Source organism: Dipodomys spectabilis, unplaced genomic scaffold (assembly GCF_019054845.1).
Source record: "Dipodomys spectabilis isolate Male_0828 unplaced genomic scaffold, ASM1905484v1 ptg000157l, whole genome shotgun sequence".
Lineage (NCBI taxonomy): Eukaryota > Metazoa > Chordata > Mammalia > Rodentia > Heteromyidae > Dipodomys > Dipodomys spectabilis.
The window spans coordinates 8,537,074-8,553,896 of NW_024870834.1; positions in this window are offsets into that span (position 1 = coordinate 8,537,074).

The following is a 16,823-nucleotide window of genomic DNA, read 5'->3' on the forward strand; positions in this document are numbered from 1 at the left end:
GAGCGCTTGCCTTGAGCTGAAGAACTGAGGGACAGTGCCCAGGCCCAGAGTTCAAGCCCCATGACCAAAAAAAAAAAAAAAAAAGCTGAATCAACAGTGGTTCTCAGCTCAGAGACAGGTCATAAAAATGGGTGGAGGGGCTGGGAATATAGCTTAGTGCTAGAATGCTTGCCTAACATGCACCTGGATTCAATTCCTCAGTGTCACATTAAAAAAAAAGAAAGAGTGGGGCAGGAAGAGGTGACACCTGTTCACACAAGGCTTGAATGATGTCTAAACCTTACTATTGGTTGACTTATGTGTTCCTTTTCTTGTTCTTTCTCACCACTGGTTTGCAAATCAAGAGTACACACATCTAGCTGTAGCTGTTTTATTTGTTTGTTTATGTCACTCTATCATTCTATGACACCTTCAGTTACTCTGGAGGTAGCCTTACCTTTACCCTTGGGATTTCTTAAAGGGATTTGCTAATCAAGTTAATCCAAATGCAATCTCCAAAACGTTAAAAAAAAATCAATCTCTTCATTCATTTCACAGGGTGAAATAACAAGAAAAACAGCTAGAATTACACACATAAATATGTATAACAATAAAATATATCTATATTTATATAGATATATAAATATATGTTATGTAGCTATATCTATCTGTCTATCTATCGATAGATGGAAAAAGAGAGCGCAAGAAAAAGATAACTTTTTTTCTGGTTAAAAGCAAGCCTGCCATTACATTTGGGTTAACTCTAAGTTCCCTCTCTCAACTATTCTTGGAAGAGACCAGACGCTCATAGCTAATTTCCGACCTGCCTCTACAATTCCATTCCATCCCATTACCCATCTCCATAAGCACATCTGTAGCTCACGTTTCCAACAGTAAAGAACTGTAATCTTATTCCCTTTAAAACAGGGTTGAAAGGAAGGATGGCGCAGGCACTGCCGGGATCCAGTCTGCCCCTACTGCTCCCGCTGCCATTCCACAGCCTGCAACTTCAGTGGCAAGCTTTTTTGCAGAGATATCCATGATAGTAGCTCTGTCTCCTGGGCCCCTACTCACTCTCCCACTCCATTCCAGTTGGATCCATTGTGGGCTCCTTCTCTCATAATTACAGTCTATAAGGGCCAATTTCACAATGAGTTGGCAACTCAATTGGGCCTGCACCTTTTCCACATTGCAGCTTCATTTTCAATAGCTTGATTAAATAAGAAAGCCAACCTAGGTAAATCCTCTTATTTTAGGGAGGCATTTAAGGACACAGAAGGAAATCATTTCTCTTTCTTAAAAGCAGACCTAGATGTAATTTATCAACTAGAAATTTCAAATCAGATATGCTGGATATAAACATAGGGTCGAGTCCCCAGACACCTCCTTTGTCTGATGGTGTGCATTGCTCTCTTATTCTCAAATGATGACTTTATTTCACTGGAACAACAGAAACAACGAGGAGAGAATGTCACCTGCTCTCCAGCACCCTTTTTCAGGTAGCAGGACCTAGGCCTTGTACCATGTCTTCTATCTGGTACTGTGGATGGAACTGTCTATGCTTCTATGTAAAGCCAAACCTAGCCCAGGGACGCCTCCCTTCTTCCCTTCTGCATTGGTCCCCTTTCTGTCCTACATCACCAAGTTTTTCCCTTGCAAGACAGTTCTCTGGTGGCTTTAGACTGGTCCAGGTCTTCCTTCTTGCTTGCTTGTGTGTGGTTCTCAAGAATAACTGCAGAATACAGTACTCTGAGATGAGGAGGAAATGTCTTTACTCATCTCTTCTAGAATCAGATTCTTCAGAGTTTTGCCCAGTGAGCCACATAGCCCTTGGGGGATATAACTCAGGGTAGGCTGCCTTTCAGGGCATCTCTGTTGGATTATAAAATGGGACACATGTACTTCATCCACCATGGGCAGCTTTCTTGAGGCTTGGGAGACCAACTCACATTGGATCTGAGATGTCTTCTGTTCCATGCTGCCTATCTGTAGGTAATAAGAACACTGGGTGCAATATTCATTGTGAGAGTGTTCTAAGTAACTAGTTAGAAAAAAATAGGTAACTAGTTATGGTGGGTCTAAACAGTAACTCACGATGTCATGGGCATAAATGCATAGATTCTGTTTCTGCTGGTTGGCACAGTAATGGTCTTTCATACTTTTCACAGCTCAGTGAGGGTCCTCTTTTGGAATTAGGGATAAATAAGCCTACTTCACACACCTCTCCATTGGTTCATTCCTGTCAGCATATAAATATAACATTCCTTGCCAATTTAAAAACAAAGCCTTCATGGAATCATCCTTAAAATCATAGGCTCTGGAATCAAACTGCCAAATGTTATGACTTTGGGTAAAGAACTCATAGCTCTCTGTACCTTCATTTTCTTATCATGAAATGGAACTAATAACAGCACTTTCCTTCTCGATTCCCTCTGATTTAGCTCTCAGATCAAATAGCACCTTTTCCAAGAAATCTTCCTTGGACCCCAAAGTAAATGACTGTTCCCATCCCTTTGCTCCCTAACACAATCGTTTCTTTTTATTTCTTTACGAATAATTGCCATGATCAGTAGTTACTTCATATCTGTTTCTCTCTAACTGTTGGCTTTCTCCTTCTGGAATATAAAATTCATGAGCAGTAATATTGTCCAAGCTGTTCACAGAATCCAGGCCAGTGTGTGTGTGATCTACAATGGGTCCTCAACAGTGATAGAATAAGTGAAGGAAAGATAGAGATGGGCATTCTAGGCTGAGCAAATAGAAGAGCATGTGTGATTGGCACTGATGAGTAAATCAGCTTGACACTTCAAGGAAGAAGCCAGCGTGGACAGGCGTAGGTCAGGAAAGGCTTATATGCCACACTGTGCTAAAGAGTGGAACTTATTTCTTCAGGGAATCAGGGAATCAAAAGAAAATGGAACTGGATTGAGATAGGAGCATGATGTCCAAGGACTGACTGATAGGGAAAAAGAAAGTCAGCCGATGAAGGAAGTAGGTGCTCAACATCTGCCTGAGGAACCCAGATTGGATCTGCGGCAGCTGGGACATTAAATGGATTTGGCAAACACTGTAAGATGAACTGGGGATGGGAGTCACTAGAGTCAGAGAGGCTAATTAGAAGTTTTACATATTCCAGACAGTATGTGACTAGAGTCTAAACAAAGATAGCATAATTAACAATGACAAATGAGGAGTGGAGAGACATTATAATGAAGCAGTAGGCTTTAGTGACAAATTGGCCATTGGGGAAAATGAAGAGTTCAAGTTAACTTCAAAGTTCAAGGCTTCAGAAATGAAGGGTGGCTAGGGCTTTTTAGATCAAGAGCTCCATTATGGAGAAGACAGCAGTTTGGGTTTCACATGTAATCTATTCATAGTTGTTGAGTCTCAACATGGTGACATAATCAGAAAGCAAAATTGAACCATGTAAATAAGTGCAAGGAGCTCCATTTCTTGCTCAGCCTCTAGAATACTATGAATAGAGCCATGTGTATTACAACCATTCCCTCATTCTCCATCTACTCTCCCATTTCCCATCTCAATTATTCCAGTTCTCCTTTCCCCTTCTCTTTCCTCTCCTATTCACATTGACCAAGTCTCTTCCCCAACAAGAAAGAATCCTCTCCCCTCAGAAGAAAAGGTAGTATTCTAATTAGCAAGCTAGGAATTACTTGTTTCTTCATTTGTGCAACCACACATAACTATTATGTTTAGGGAACAGAAAATTAACCAAACATGAAAACACTGATACTTTTTAACCCTATCACAAGTATATTTATACACACATATATACATATATAGGATATATATATATATATACACAGTTATATACACATATATACAGATGTATGTGTATATGTGTATGTGTGTATATGTATATATGTACACATGTGTGTATGTATATATATGTGTGTATATCTGTGTGTGTATATATATATATATATCTCCTATGTAATTCAGGCGAGTAAGAATGAATAACAGGGACTGGGAAGGTGGCTCAGTGGTAGAGCGCTTGCCTTGCATGCCTGAGGCCCTGGGTTTGATTCCTCAGTACCACATAAGCAAAAAGAAAAAAGCTGGAAGTGGCGCTGTGGCTCAAGTGTTAGAGCACTAGCCTTGAGCTGAAGTGCTGAGAGACAGTGCCCAGGCTCAGAGTTCAGGCCCCACAACCGGACCCCCCCCCCAAAAAAAAAGAATTCAGTGGCTTGTGGGAAAAGATGATTATGGACCTGAGACAGATACATTGAAATTTGTCTTGGTTCATTCATTTAATCATCCACCCAATTTAACAAAATTTCAATATGGATCTTTTGAGCCTGTACTGTGTGTCTGACACTACGCTAGGCACTGTGTACACAACTGGGAACAAAAAATAAGGCCTGCCCTTGTGGCGCTTCTCTGTGACCGGGAAGGATATGCATTAAGTGTGCATTTGGTTATATATGTGATAGGTCTGCAAAGGGAGAATTGGAGGCAAGATTTTTTTTTTTTGGAGGCAAGATTTAACAAGTGGGCCAACACTTTTCTGGGAAGATAACATTAAAACAGAGAATATTAAATCAAGAAGACACTGGTGGGAGACGTGGGCAGGTTCCAGTGAGTATGGACAACACACATCCCAGTCCTACTTGCTTCATGTCTGTCTGTTCAGAATCCCATGCTTAATGGAGAGGTGACAATATCTACCCGCCAAGTAAATGAGCGAAGCACATCCACACATAGTCTATCTGGGGGATCCCAACTCACAGGGATGGCAGCAGCCCAACTTCTACTAGAGGCCACAGGAAGACAAAAGATCCCTTCCCCGCTCCCTAGCAGGTGCCACCTAGGAGCTGATTCAGGCTGGGCCAATCAGATGCTACTGTCCAACTTCGGTATCTGGATGCAAAAACAAACAAACAAAACTTTGAGGAATAGAGAGGTCACTTGTGATAGCTTCAGAGACAGCTGCAACAACAAACTTCCAAGGGTCAGAAACCAATGATGCGAGATGATGCATCCTCCTACAGTACAGAATGAACCCAACCATTCCTGCCCCCCTCCCCTGTCTTTGAGTTGTCCCTTAAGTCTGGCTCTCTAATCCTCTTATCTCCCTTTGTTTGCATACTATCACTTTCCCTTCAGCCAGACATAACTGCTATAAGTTACAAGGAAAAACCCTTGGCACCTAATTAACATATTAAAAAAAAAGCCCCAAACATACACACACACAAAATCCAAGATATTTAATTGTTGCTAGAAGAATTTGAAATCAGGAAAATTAAGGAGATCAGCTTCTTTTTATGAATATAAAGCAATTTTCAAACAGACAAGCCCATATTGCCAGAAAATGTTCAATGAAAAGCAGCTGGGAGAAAAAAAAATCAGGTATCAACCCCCTCTCCCCACCTCAGCCTCCTCAAAGCTCTCTCTGCTCATGGAGATTAAGCTTGAGAACAACAGCCCCCTTGTTATATGGCGAGGTGGCCAGGACTGAGCTATAAATCAAGGCATAGGATAAAAGCTGAGCTGATATGTAACAGTTATAACACAAATGGCTACAGAACTTAAAAGTCCAAGGAGTGGGAAGAGAGAGGGCTCACTGGTAGATCACATGATAAGGCATGTCCTCTAGGATTTAATAAAGTCTAGATTATCTGAATCTAATTGTGAGGCCATTTGCAAAATCGAGTTACTAGATAGCATTTTAAGATGACTCATGTTCCCCGGAAGTGCTATAGCACAAATGATTATCTGCATTATCCCTGAAGGGTGTTTTCTGCTCCTCTTGAATCAAAGCTCCTGGAAAACCTGTCACATGTTATAAAACCTGGGTTGTGATGACCGCCTCGAGCAGACGGGGGAGGCGGAGGAGAGATACATAGCCAACAGAATCATGGAGCCTTCCAGAACCTGACCATGTGTCATCATGCGCGACCAATGTCCTGTGCCTGGTTCCTGAAACAATGGAATTCTATGCTTCCATCAGAAAGAATGATATTGTGTCTTTTGTAAGGAAATGGAAAGACCAGGGAAAAATTATATTAAATGAAGTAAGCCTGACTCAATGAAACATAGGTTGCATGGTTGCCCTCATTTGTGGTAACTAGAATGTGCCTATGAATCTACAAGAAAACACACTGGATGTAAAAAGAAATACACTGGGACATGATAAATTATACAGCTGTCTAGACAGTCACCCAGTGCGACCAAAGGAGGGCACTCATAGAAGCAGATCCCAAAGGTGCAATAGCTATGTGCATATGGTCATATTTTACAAAATGAACTCCAAGTAATGGAAACAAGGTATTTTTTTGTTGCTGCTGATGTTTTTGTTGTCTTTTCCTGTTGTCTTGTGTGTTAGTTTGTCTTTGGGAGGGCTAGGGGCAACACAGAAGAGCTAAGACAAAGGGTGAACAAATGCAGCAATGGTGCTCACTGGATGTGATGTGGAAAATGAACTGTACAACTTGTAGACGGGGACAAGAAGGAAAAATTGGGAGACAGTGAGGGAAGGGGTGACATAGTTTTAAAAAATGCACTCATTACCTGAGTTATGGCACTTTTGTATATCACCTTACAATAACAATAAAATATATTTTTAAAGGAAATAAAACACAGAGTAAGTAACACCCCCAAGGCTAAGCTCACATTTATGTAACCAAACTTCAGCTCATCCTGATGTCCCTGAAAAGCTCTCTAGTCATAAATACAAAGCATCTACCCCATATCCTTGTTGGTGTGAGTCAGTGAAAAGAAACCCATCAACAACAGACAAATCTGCACAAACAGCTGTATGTCCCTAAAAGCCTGAGAACATCTAGCGGCCAATCACATAAAGGGTGAAAATGTTTCCTCTTTTATGCTTTATAATCTGTGCTGTCGATGGCAAAAGAAAAGCTTCTTATCACCTATTTAGAGCTATGCTGGAGTACAATCTGTACATTCTTTGATTGCATGCCAATAAACCAGTAAATTTTAAATTAGGTCTGATTTTGTTTTTGACATCTTATTTCTGCTCTTTTGCTTTTTGGTTGGTTACCACCACAGTAGTGTGTGTGTGTGTGTGTGTGTGTGTGTGTGTGTGTAGTATGTGTGTGTACAGTGTGCACACGCACACACGCACCTGCGCTTATAAAAGAGGGGGAGCTTGAACTCAGGGATTTGTGTTCTTGATTAGCTTTTACACACAAGAATGGGGCTCTACCAATTGAGCCACACCTCCACTTCTGGCTTTTTAGCTGGTTAATAGGAAATAAGAGTATCTCAGATTTGTCTGCCCAGATTGGCTTCAAACCACGATCCTCAGATCTTAGCCTCCTGCAGAGCTAGGATTGTGGGCATCAGTCACCAATGCCCAGCATAGCTATCCTTTTAAAGCTTGACACAGATTATGTTCTTGATCAAAACTCTCTAATGGTTCTCTCCTCAATTCAAAGATGGTTTCTAAGTCCCCAATGATCCATCAATCATACACACACACATACACACTCCTCTCTGACTTGTCTTGATTCTCTCTTCCCTTGACTCCAGCCATACAGCTTTTCTGTGCCCTTTAGACAATCTCAAGTAAGAACAAGTTAGAGCCTTAATCCTCTTTTTCAGAACATCAAAACCTCCAACATGCTTCAAGACTAGGCTCATCCTTTCCATGAAGCTTGTCTATTCTTTCTATTTAAAATTACAGCTCAGGGGCTAAGAAGGTGGCTCAGTGGTAGAGTGCTTGTCTAGCATGCATGAAGCCCTGGGTTTGTTTCCTAAGTACCACATACACAGAAAAAGTTGGAAGTGGTGCTGTGGCTCAAGTGGTAGAGTGCTAGCCTTGAGAAAATGCAGCTTAGGGACAGTACCTAGGCTGTGAGTTCAAGCCCCAGGACTGGCCAAATAAATCAATAAGTAAATAAAATTACAACGTGCTGCTTCCCCCATCCCAGAGCATTCTCCTGTAGCATGTCTTCTACTAGATGCCCTATTTATGTACTTACCTACTGTCATATTTACCAGTGGCTGTCTGTTTCCCCTGCTAGAATAGAAGCCACAGTCACAGAATTTTTTGAATATTTTGTCTGCTAGGATATCCTTCTAGGCTAGACTAGTGCTTAGTTTTAGAAGATAGTCAATAGACATTTGTTAAATAAATGAAGGAATGTCTCAGAGAAGAAATAATAGAAGAGCAGAAAAGTGGGGGGAAAAAAGTCTTTGTGAGTTTTTACAACACTAAGCTTCCAGGTAACAGACATGATAGGGTGTAGACAAGAGATGACTTTTCCTCCGCTCACCTTCTAGAAAAATATTGGAAGGGACAGAAGGAAAATGATAAAAAGCCTTAAAGAGTACAGTGAGTTCTGAAGAGGGAAACTGGGCTCCATGACCTCTGAGGGGATACCTGGATGCTGCACCCATACCCAGAGAATCAAAATCAGACAGAGAGCAGAGCAGCAAAGAGAAGACAAGGACTAAAGATGGCCTCTTGGACAGAGATCAGGAAGGCCTCAGGACAACCTATATGCCCAAGTTGTTTCCCCTTAAAAATTGTCCATCCAAGCCCCTGTGTCCAACAGCCACATCACCAACAGAGTGATCTTTAAAGACTGGTTACAGTCCTCCATTCTACTATGAGAATAAAAGTAGAACCTCCATTCTACCATGAGTTTAAAAGTAGAAGTCAAATTGAGTTATCATAAAACACCATATCTTGCATGCCAGAATTCAGACCTCTTTTAATCTTGAGTTAAAATAATCACAAGTATTTTCATTAAAAATTCCATAAAAATTCCATTAAAAAAAAAGTAGAGCTGGGGATATAGCTGAGTAGAAGAGAACTTGTCTAGCATCTGCAAGGCCCTAAGTTTGATTCCCCAGCCCCATAAGAACACAAAGAAATGTGCCAGAGAGAGTCCAACTCTGTTCCCAGGAGCTTGGGATACGCATTATGTCCTCTTCTGACCTTGTATGTACTTCTGTAGGGAAATTAGAGATGCACTAGGCAGCTGCACACAGCTGAGTAATTACCATGGCAACCAAAGGCCCATTACCTGAGCCTTCTTCCAAACTGATTTATCAAGAGTGAATTGCAGATGGTCTCAGAAAATGGAAGATGGAAAAAATTCATAGTCTGTCTTGTTCCTCCTTCTTGTGTTTTCATATCTAGGTTCTAAAAGTGGCTCGTCTCTCCTCTTCCTAAAATTATTCTGAACATGTTTGGTTCTTTCATTTTTTTTCCCCTTTCTCAGATTTGCTGTCTGACTCATAGATGCCTGTGCTTGATGAGGTGATGGATTGGGATAGAATTAGCACACAGCAGATCCCTTGGGGTGTCACCCCACATACCTCACATCAGCAAGGCTGGCAGAATGACGGTGTGTCCTTGATGAGGCACGCTGGGACAAGCACATCTCTGGTCTGTAGAGGAAGACCCATGACCTCATCATTCTATTGTCTGGAACAGACCATAACCAAGATTGTCATGTCAGGCTGTTTCCAGGCTTGGGATTGTGTTAATGAATAAATGATGACTTTCTAACTGGATCTTTGTGGGGTTTTTTTCTGTTTTTTTTTTCTTCTAGTCTAATCCATCATTTGAAGAAGACAGGAAACATGAAATGATTTGGAGTATATTTCAGAGGATGAATTCTTTGGTTGTCATGGTGATTACTCAACTGTGCGTCAATATCTCTTTTGCAAACTGTTCTAACACCTTTATAAGCATAAAAACTTAACTACAGTGTGTCTATTATTCTCAAGACTCTTTCTCCAGTGACTGGTTTAGTAGGATGATTAGAGGAATCTGGGTTTTTAACACCTCTTCCATCATTTTGGAAGAGATGTTACACTATGATAAAGATAATGCCCACCTACCCCCCCCCCAAAAAAAAGAAAAGCTTCTTTCAGTAGGATAAATAAAAGGTTACTAGTTAGTAACTAGTGAAATGTAACAGGGTTTGGCAAAAAAAAAAAAAGGTTTGGCAGGAAAAAGTTAATTTCATGGTGTTACTTCTTAAAATAAGCATTCTAAAAGAAAACTTGAAATAATGATTTTAGAGAGAAGACCTTCATTCCCCTAAGAAAGGAACAGTCTCTCAGTTCAGTTTTGAAATTGTATATGAAGTAGATTATATCTCTCAGTCTTCTTGAGCTGTCATAAAAAGAAGTAATATAGGCTTATGAAAAGTTTTCTTACTTTGCCTGAAGGATATATTCATATACACTTTGGTGGGGAAGATTTCAAGTCATTCTGTATTTGGTTTATTTTGGGTTGCGGAGAAGTAGATGGAATTGACTTAACATGGAAATTGAATTAAATCTATCTTTATTGATTCTGTGGAAGAACAATTGTATGGGTCAGTTATGTCACATAGACAAAATTACTGTTTCTAAACTGAAAATATAAAGTTACAGAACTTTAGGTTAGAAATGACCTAAAAAGATTCTCCATTCCTGTTACTTACATTCATAGATTTTAAGATTTTCAAAATGGCCTAAACTTATATGCTCCACTAGAATTTTATCACACCAGCTATAACTTGAAATACATTCTCTGGGATTCAAATAGCTTTGCCATTCAGCTTTGTTTTGTTGCTCTTTCAACATTTGAATTTAACTTATAAGTAGATTCAACCTCCATTTTGGTTTCTGTTTTGTTTCAAGAGATGGACGCAGTGAATGGAATTGCTTGAAATGATAGCAAAACAAGCTGATGCCAAGACTTTTACAGCAAGGTATCTTCTTAAGAAATAATCCCAAGTAACTATATGGTATGCTTTAAATTCATCAATTCTATATTGATAATATATTTCTATATGGACAATCTTACCAGAATGACCACCCCAGGCACTAAGAGATACACATTTATCAAGTAAACAATTATATATTCACTCTTCTATGTTCTAATGTCAAAATTTAACCGTAAGTATATATTAAAAACATCAGCTTGAAACATTGAACACAATTTTATTAACTTGAAAATGCAATTCCCTTTCATTACCATTGCCTGAGGCTATACTGGGTTTTGGGGTTTTTGTTTTTTTTTTAATGAACCTTTAGGATTCTTGTGGTGTTGAATACCATCTAAAAGGGTATTCATAGAAATGAAGTAGCCTTCAACTTTCTTTAAATGTCCCCCCTTGTTTATATCTTATTTTTACCTCTTTTCACTGTCCTACTTGCACACTAACTGATAATTATGTTTTAGGATAAGCCCAGACCAGGAGGCAAAAGGCTTTGCCAAAAGTACAGTGATCCAGCCCAAGTGTTCCATGCTGGGATTCAGTCAGTCATTGGGGCACAGAGATGGCAGTGTGGTCTTGTGCACGGAGCAATTGAGGTGACTCAGAATCCAGCCAGCGGTGGTGGTGGGACAACTCTCCATCTCAAACACAAGAGGGCAAGGAGGGATGGCCTGTACAACATCTCCCCAGAGAGCCAGCTCTTATGTCCAAGTGACTGGATCTACCATGTGCTCATGGAGGGAAAGGAACCCAATGTGGGTTTGTTTCCCTGACCTCTCATCAAGCCAGCTCTTATGTCCAAGTGACTGGATCTACCATGTGCTCGTGGAGGGAAAGGAACCCAATGTGGGTTTATTTCCCTGACCTTTCATCAATTAATCAACTTTTGAGATGAACCAACTCTTTTGCCAGTAACTACTTAAGAAGCACAATTATTGATGTTTATGTGTAAAATCATCATAGTGGAAGGCAGTTTAAATGAATCCAAAGGATAATAGTTTTCTGAATATTTGCTACATCTTACTGTTTGTTTTCTCCTAATGTTTCTACAACACTCAATGCGACCTCAACTAAAGAATTATCTTACATGGATAGGCTTAACCAACATCCTTCCTGCACGTCACGTTGATTTATCTGGCTCTCTGAGTCTCATACAAAGCTTGACAGGTCCACTCTAACTCCAGGTACAATGTCCAGCTATTTTATATCCACACTTCTGGCTTCAGTTAACTCGGTGTTTGAAGCCATCCTGTCATTTCACATTAGTCTGCTTAACACTTCTGTGTTTTGAGTAAACAACCCTAAGACACTGTGCCGAGTGTAATGTTTGAGCTTTCCTGAAGGAGAGTGTAGAAACTAATAAAGAGCCTCACCTAGTGGGTCTTTAGTAAGTGTTCATATGAATAAATTTACTGAAATACTCTTCCCAGGACAATTCCTTCCTCTGCAATTGCTGTTTAGTTACCAGCCATTCCTATCCACCTGGTTTTACTACACTTAAAATCTAGGGCCCCGATTCTGCCATAAGTGTGTCAGACATGTGACAGTCCTTATATCTCCTGGCAAGTTTCTGTTACTTCCATGTGGACTCAAGGTAAGCCTGGTCCCTGACTACTGGTATATTCTTCCTTTGAGTTGGAGCTGTTTATCAAAAGCTTAGCGAAAGAAGACCAGGAGATATGTTTGTCTTTGTCCCTTTAGGGCATACACAGAGTGCTTTTTCAATTTTTAAAAATGAGCTTGAGCCTCTTTTTATTGACTTTTACCATCAAGGTGCAGTCTGCTCACAGAGCATCCTATCTTGTATCCTGTGCAAAGACTTTGTACTCCCAATGTTATCTTCAAAGTTCTTTTACTGACCCCTTTGAATGTATACCACCACATCCCTGTACACATTATTCCCTGTGGTGGGGTAGTGACCTCTACTTACTAACCTCCACCTGGAACCTTAGTGTATCACCTTATTGGGACATAGAATCTTCACAGGAATTCTTTAGCTATGATGAAGTCATAATAGAATAGGATGAATTTTGAATGAGTGCAATTTTTTTTTGTTGTTCCTGTGATTCAATACCTGAAAGTGGGTACTTTCTAAAGAAAACGGGTTTATTTAGCTCACAGTTTGGGCCGTTCAAAGTCCAAGCTTGGGTGGCTCCAAGGAGAGCATAGCTCTCCTCTGGAGAGTTATGTGGCTGTTTGAAAACATGGTGGATGGCATCATGCAGGGGCATGGGGAAAGGAGCGATCACAGACAGGAAGCCAGAAATATTCTAGAGCTAGGCTTGTTCTTTTCATAACAAAGAATTCTTGATCTTGAGAAAACAAATCCCAGGAGACCAGCATTAATCCTTTCTAAAGGTGATGTCCTATTAACTTCATAAGCAACAGGATCCACCACTTACAGGTTCAACTACCTCAGTACTACCACATTGTGGACCAAGCTTCCAGTACATATTTTGGAGGGAACACATCAAAACCAAATCCAAACCACAGCAGCCTTTAAATACAGTAGTCAATGCTCTTAGAAGAAAAAAAGAGGAAGTATGTAAATCCACAGGGGAGAAAATTATGGGATGACAAAGGCAGAGACTAGAATGAGGCAGCTACAAGTCAAGAATGCCAACGATTGCAGCCATCTGGAGAGACAAAAGAAAAGATTCTTCCCCAGAGCCGGTGGAAGCATAGGCCAGTGCATACCTTGATTTCAGACTTTTCCCTTCCAGCCCTATGAGAGCCCTCAAACAAACCATACTAAGGTAAGAAACTATTGTTTTGGACAGTACAGAATAGATCATCATCAAAGGCTTTGGACCATTAGGTAAAGAAATAAATGGAAGGGAAATTTGAACACATGCTGCCCTTGAGCTGTTTTATACATATTCACACACAATTTTAATACTTGAATCAATATCCTGGGAGACAGTAGATCAGTTAGGGTACATTTAGAATCAGACAAATATAACAGACAAAAAGTCAATAAGGATGCAGATAGACTGACTAATAAAATAAGGAAAATAAAATGACTCACATGTTAGAGGAACAGAAAAAAGTCTGATATCTTTAATACAGAGAACACACAAAATTTTGATCCATGGGTCATATACCAAATGTAAGGCAAGTTTCTCTGAGATGTCCTAAACAATTTTCATTAATCCCAAGAAATTAGTAATTGCATAGGTAACTTTGAACAAACAATAGTAACTGCCCTTAATCACGACTGCATTTACTCATCTCTGCCTTTCTTTTCTCATGCACACCAACATATGACAAAATGAGACTAATGCTGGCCAGATGTAGAATCTGCTGCTTCTGGTCCCATTATGAGCTGTGACCAGAGGGGTGTGGGCAAAGACATGCTGAAACAGTTCTGGGGAAGAGTGTGAGTAGACAGTGTCTGTGGACATCATTTCAAGAGAATGCATAGGCTTCCTAGCACCACAAAAGGAAAGATGTCTGTTCTATGTGGTAGACTGATATGCAAAATACGAAACCACATGACTGCAAAGACTGCATCTGTATCACAAGCAAAGACATTTTGATTTCCCTAGTGGTATCTACATAGCAACTTCCATTATCTGCAGATAAACTTGTGTTTGAAAAAAAAAAACATGATTCCCTCTATCATACATACACCTACACATGGGTGTGCTCACACACACACACACACACACATACACACATACATTCCACATAGACACAAAGGTGTCATCTTGTGGCACCATGTGGGCAGCAATGGAAGTGTGAGCAAAACCAGCACAGAAAGTGTCTCCAAACACTTATTCATCCTCCCACTGCCTTTCCAAAAACATTGTGTTAAGTTTACAGCTTTGAAAATGTAATTAACACCTTTACTTATGGGAGAGTAGATCCTGAGAGTTTTAACAGGACATATAAGAAACAGATTCATCTCTCAATAAGAAATGGCTTACTGAAAGGATAAACCAAGTTTAGTCAGACTTTTCTGATCCCCTAGGAACTTGGAGACCAATAAGGGCTTACTTAGGTCAACTCTTGGAATCTGTCATTGCTATAGCCTTCCATCAGATTTGAAAATCAAACCCCATTGAGTGCAGCATGGAGCAACACCATAGTGAGCCCCCAAAAAACCTATTTGAAGAAGATCTACACCTTCCTTTCTGTTATGGTAACTTTATCAGCTGCTGTCATGACTTGGGGATTTGTAAGGGCAAAAAAAGTGGTTGCTTTCATGGTGTACATGAAGGTATGTGACTAAGCGATCTATCTTTCCCTCTAATATCTCATCTACATCTGCTACAACTCCTGGAATCCTGGATGAAAAGAGGTCTTTCACTTGAAAGGGAGAATCAGAAAACTATTCTTATTAGGTAGTAATTTTCAACAGCCATTATGGAAGGAGACAAAGAATGGTCAAATCTTGGTAGAGAAAACAAGAATCCAGAACAGACAAGAATTTAGCCCTTGTGGGCTGGGCAGGAGAGGGGAGAATCCTGGGCTCTGTTGTTCAGAAAGCATGTGGTTCTGGTGTGTGCGAACTGCCTTCAAGTTGCTATGAGACTGAAGAAAGATGCACACAGGTACAGGTTACACAGAATGGAATTGAATGGGAACTAAGATAAGAAGAAAGAAGCTTATGTAATGATAATAGTTAGGATAGAAGTAACTTCATCCAAACCAGAATGTACCTGGTTTAATTCCAGTTGCTACAAAGGCACATTCTTGGCACTGATGGGTTCCAGGTCCAGATCTGAAGCTCTGTTTTTTTGTTTTTGTTTTTTTTTTTTTACTACATATAGTATGTTGGGAAACCAGGTGGGGCAAATTGACCAGGGCAAGCAGAGCAGTTATAACTTAAAATGGCTACATTCAGGACAAGTTGAATCTCTAGACCTGGAAGCCAAGGAAGCCATAGGGATAGGAGAGGAGAGGAAGGTGTTACCAAAGCAAACTTCACCTACTTATTTCCTTTCCCTAGGGCTAAGAAGACAGAAGCATGGCGTGTGAGTATTGCTATAGAAGCCACCAGCTAAAATATCCACTTCTCCTAGACAGCTGCTATGTATGAATATGTGAGACTTATATTATTGTTGAATCATACAGATTTGCTTTGAGGTTAATCACAAGTCACCTGGTTATTTTAAGGAGAGAAGACAGGAGGCTCTAACTTCACATTTCACACATGCAGTGGGGCCTCTTTGGCTGGTGACCTGGATGCCTGAGATTTTCCCAGCTCTGCCTTCTGCGAGTGGAGGTCAGTGCACAGCTGGATGGCCCAGTTGTTAATGAGCGTTCAGGAAATCAAACTGAGAAGCCTTGTTCTGAGGAATCGATGTCACGAACAGATCTGGTGCAGTACTGAGAAAACACACTTTTTTTTCAAGTAAAATCCTTGAGAAAACGTTTTCTGGTTGGAATTCTATTAGGGACTACAAAACCAACAGAAGGGACTGGAGCAGGGAGGTTTGGATCAATTGGTAGAGTGCTTGCTTTGCTAGTGCCAGGCTCTAAGTTCAACAGACAGATAAACAGCTGGTCAATGATGGATGGATGGATGGATAGGAAAACTAAATAAGCCCGTTGTAAGAAAATAGGATGCGGAAACATTAACAACTCATGTCTATCAGAGCCAACCAGGATCTTCTACCACTTTCTTTATAAGTGACATGCTCAGTGCTCACTCTGTGTCATGCTCAGGACTCTTGGATGAGGGCGTGGAGGGCCTATTTCCAAGCGCAGGTCCCTTTGCTGTTGTTTTATAAATCCAGCTTTGCCTTTTAGTCTGCAGATTGTTACTAGGCTACATGGCTGGGAAAGTGGAAACATACTGGTATAGTGAGAAATAAAAGATAAAAGTCCTCTAAGTCTTCAATCTGTCTCTTACCAGCCTATAGGATGGTAGGTGGGTCATTTATCGCTTTGAAGTTCAGTTTTCTCATCTGTAAGATAGTGCTACAAATGGCTATGAGCCTCCCCGACTGCTGAGATAGGTACTACCAGCCTCACAGACTGAGAAGATCCTAAAGGCACAGAAGGATAACTAGAGGGGCTGGGAAGGTGGCTCAGTGGTAGAGTGCTTACCTTGCATGCATGAGGCCCTGGGTTCAATTCCTCAGCACCACATAAGCAGAAAAACCCAAAGTGGGGCTGAGGCTCAAGTGG